Source organism: Gorilla gorilla, chromosome 14 (genome assembly GCF_029281585.2).
Source record: "Gorilla gorilla gorilla isolate KB3781 chromosome 14, NHGRI_mGorGor1-v2.1_pri, whole genome shotgun sequence".
Lineage (NCBI taxonomy): Eukaryota > Metazoa > Chordata > Mammalia > Primates > Hominidae > Gorilla > Gorilla gorilla.
In genome coordinates, this window is record NC_073238.2 from 129,238,325 (window position 1) to 129,242,773 (window position 4,449).

General features: G+C 51.1%; 1 pseudogene; it reads right to left on the bottom strand.

Annotated features, from left to right (window-relative positions):
• Positions 1 to 218: 218 nt before the first annotated feature.
• LOC129526228 (protein capicua homolog) lies at positions 219 to 2,011 on the bottom strand (annotated as a pseudogene).
• Positions 2,012 to 4,449: the final 2,438 nt, after the last annotated feature.

A 4,449-nucleotide genomic window follows, 5' to 3' on the forward strand; every position in this document is an offset into this window, starting at 1 on the left:
GCTTCTCCACCTGTACAGGCAAAGAGGAAGCTGTCCCCATCACACATGGCACACTTGGGGGTGTCGGGCTTTAGACTGCAGCTGGAGCATCTTCTCATCTTGCATTTGGGCGTGGTGGGGTCCTCCAGTGTGGGATCCATGTCCGTGGGGTTCCCTCTGCCCCGACCCCAAAAGCCCAGTCAGTTTCTCTTCAGGCTCTGCCCCCCGGGTGGCTCAGCTCAGCTCCTGCCTAGGAAAGCCTTAGTGTTGGGAGGGACCCTGATGACTGAGGAGCCTGGTAGCTCCAGGTCACCCACACTTTCAGGTCTCTTGCACCAGAAGTTGGCAGGATCCATTGGGAGGAAACAGGTCACCTTGGAAGGCATCCCTGGGCCCCCATCCCCAGGGATAGGGGCCGTAGGGGGCCCACTCTGCTGCCTTGACCAGACTCCTGGGCTTTGAAGGCTCCTGGGCCCAGTAAGAAGGAGGTGGGTGCCAAGGTTGAGGAGGAAGCATCCGAGTATGTGTAGGAGGAGGACAGGGTGGGACCATAGACTTTGCCAAAAGCTGCAGGTGGATCGGGGGACCCTGGGGGCTCAGGATCCAGCAAGGGGCGGCAGGAGTAAAGGAGGAAGGAATGACAGGTGCAAATACCTTCCTACCAAAGCCCTTGTTGCCCTCTGGCTCCTCCCCAGAGTTGTCCCCACTCTCAGTCGGTCACCCACTCCTTGAACTTGAGATCGGTGTCAGTGGTGCTAAAGCCATCATCAGCAATGACATCATCACCCCTTCCTCCTCATGGATGACCGTGTGCTCCTCGTCACTCACTATGTCCTCACTGGCCATGTTCTGGGAATGAGCAGCTCAGGTGGGCAGCAGCAGGGCTGCCCACTGGTCACCTCCCTCACCAGGGGCTCCAAAGTGGCCTGGAGCTCCATACTGAGTAGAAGGCTTTGGGCCAGAGTGTGATGCAGTGCCAGACACCACATGTGTCAGTTCCCGTAGTGCCTGATGGTCTATTTCCCTGCCGTCCAGGCTGTGTACCCCGCTGTGGGAGAAGGCTTGGGCCAGGCTGAGCCAGGTTCCCTGACTGTGTGCAGCCGTTCTGCCCCACAGAAGCTGCTTCTTGGTATCCAAGCTCTGGAGTGTTTGGGCTGCAACTGACAGGAGTTCAGAGGACACCCCAGGGGCAGTGGCAGTGACAGTGCCCATCTCTGATATGCTCCGCTCCCACGAGCCCTTGTTACACTCCTGCTAGCCCCTGGCTTGTGGGCTTGGCCTCTGAGCTGGATTTCTTTCGGTCCTTGTTGCAAGTGGGCCACCTTCACCTGGAAGGCCAGGTCCTATTTCTGCATCTCATTGGGCCCCAGGGTGTACCACCGCTCACTCAGCATCTGGCTGACGGTCTGGTTATCCTGGTTGGGGTGACCCTGGTGCGCCCCGCCAGGGCCTGGTGCCGGTTGCTGAAGATCATGACCGCCACTCATGGGCCACCGGATGTGGTCCTTTGTTGGGGCTGCGTCCATCCTCAGAAGATGAGTCCTGTTCCTTGCACAGGGCACTGAGGGACTGGGCCTGACATCATCTGAGTGGTAGAGGCAACTGGGTGTCAGGAGACATGATGGAGAGGAAAGCATCATCATGGTCATTCTCTGTCTCACTGTTTAGCAGGGACTCCCCTGAGGGGCCCAGGGCTCCTCCTCCATGGTGGGAGGTGAGCTTTTACCAGGTTCCACCACCCCCAAAGTGTGTGGGGTTGTGGGCCCTGGGCTTTCAGGGCAGGTGGCTCCAGGGGGCCGCCCAGGGTCAACACTCCCTGTCCCACCTGGTGGACGCTCATGAGAAACAGCTGCCAACTTGGCAGGTTGTTTTCTCTGGTTGGAGGCCACTGAGTGACTGGCAGGTTGCTGGGCCTCGTGTGACTGCAGGGAGGGGTGAGGAAGGGGATGGAGTACCAGGGGAACACGGCCGCAGAGTGACCTTCCACATTCCTCCACACGAACATGCTGACGCCATGGGAGGCCTCACTGAACGCAGGCCTGGGGGCCGAGTACTTGGTCCGGGCAGGGGGTTCCTGGCAGGGGCTCACACCTCCTCGCCCCCTCCTCAGCCAAGGTGGCTTGGGCCCAGAGAAGGGGAGGTTGGAGAGGAGCAGAAAGCCAGGCCTCAAGTTTTGTTTTTTTTGTTTGTTTTGTTTTTTGCTTTTGAAATGTAGTTTCACTCTTGTCACCCAGGCTGGAGTGCAGTGGCATGATCTCAGTGGCCTTCATACCTGGCTAATTTTTTGTATTTTTACTGGAGGTGGGGTTTTGCCTTGTTGGCCAGGCTGGTCTTGACCTCCCGACCTCAGGTGATCCACCCACCTCAGCCTCCCAAAATGGGATTACAGGCATGAGCCACCGCTCCCAACTTCATTCATTTTTACTTGAAAAACTCCATTAAGCATTTTTTTAAGGTAGACCTAGTGGTCCTGAATGCCCTCAGCTTTGTTTGTCGAGGAAACACGTTATTTCTTTTTTCTTTCTGAAGGACAGCTTTGTCAGACATAGTATTAGTTGCTGGCAGTTTTTTTCTTTCAGCACTTTGAATGTATTATTCGATTCTGTCCTGACCTGCAAAGTTTCTTTAACTTTTGACTATTTGATTATATTGTGACTTGGTGAGTATCTATTTGGTTTGAACCTCTTTAGGAATCTTTAAGCTTCATGGATTTAGATGTGTATATCTTTCCCATGATTTAGGCAGTTTTCAGCCATTCTTTAAATAAGCTTTCTTCTCCTTTCTCTACTTTCCTTCTCAAACTCCCATAACCTGACAATGGTTTGCCTAATGGTGTCTTGTTGGCTTTCTTTTCTCTGTCTCTTTTTTTTTCTTTTTTTTTTTTTTGAGACAGAGTCACGCTCTGTCACCCAGGCTGGAGTGTAATGTGTGGTCTCGGCTCACATTGCACTCCAACCTCCGCCTCCTGGGTTCAAGCGATTCTCCTGCCTCAGCCTCCCAAGTAGCTGGGACTACAGGTGTGTGCCACCACACCCGGATAATTTTTGTATTTTTAGTAGAGATGGGGCTTTGTCATGTTGGACAGGCTGGTCTTGAACTCCTGACCTCTTAATCTGCCTGCCTCGGCCTCCCAAAGTGTTGGGATTACAGGCTTGAGCCTCCACACCCAGCCTTCTTTTCTCTTTTTTATTCTTTTTTTCTTTGTCCTCTGACTGGATAATTTCAGAAGATCTATATTCAAGTTTACAGATTCTCTCTCCTGTTGAAGTTTACTATTGTGTTATATCACCCAGTCTGGTCTTGAACTCCTGGGCTCAAGAGATCCTCCCACCTTGGCCTCCCAAAGTGCTGAGTTTACAAGCATGAGCCACTGCATCCAGTCAGTCCCAGCACTTTGGGAAGCTGAGGTGGGAGGATCACTTGAGCTTAGGAGTTTGAGACCAGCCTGGGCAACGTACTGAGAACTTGTCTCTATATTTAAAAAAAAAAAAAGTCTTTGGGAGGCCAAAGCGGGAGGATCACCTGAGGTCAGGAGTTCGAGATCAGCCTGGCCAACATGGCAAAACCCCATCTCTACTAAAAATACAAAAATTAGCCAGGTGTGGTGGCACACGCCTGTAGTGGTGTTGCATGCCTGTAGTCCCAGCTACTCAAGAGGCTGAGGCAGGAGAATCACTTGAACTGGGAGATGGAGGTTGCAGTGAGCTGAGATCGCACCAGTGCACTCCAGCCTGGGCAACAGAGTGAGACTCCATCTTATAAAAGGAAAAAAGAAGAAAAGAAAAATTCCATATCTGAGTGTTTACTCCTGAGTTTTTGAGATTGTTATTAAGATCGTGCTCTACTGTGATGATTTGGGTTTGTTTGATAATCAGAAAAAAGCATATTCTTTTGGGTGTTCAGCCACACTGCTTTGGTGTCACAACTGCACATTGGTTTCACAGCTGCAGGACAAATTCGAGCATCTTAAAATGATTCAACAGGAGGAGATAAGGAAGCTCGAGGAAGAGAAAAACAACTAGAAGGAGAAATCATAGATTTTTATAAAATGAAAGCTGCCTCTGAAGCACTGCAGACTCAGCTGAGCACTGATACAAAGAAAGACAAACATCGTAAGAAGCAATAGTTTCTCTTACTATTCTGAGAGCCTTATCATTCTACATCCCATCTTCCTGTGAGATTGTCTTTGTAGCATTTAACTCTAATTGCAGTTCTCTTTTTAAAAATTGGCTTGCTTATTGTATATTTTCCCCAACTAAAGCGTGAACTCCTAGCAGGTCGTGGTGGCTCATGCCTGTAATCTCAGCACTGTGGGAGGCTGAGGTGGGTCGACTACCTGAGGTCAGGAGTTCGAGACCTATCTAGATAGGCATGTGAAATTATCTAGGAAATCAAAGGATTGCAGATGGAATCAGAACCACGTTGCCACAGTTTCATTCTGGCTTCAGCCTTGAGTACAGTATGGACTGA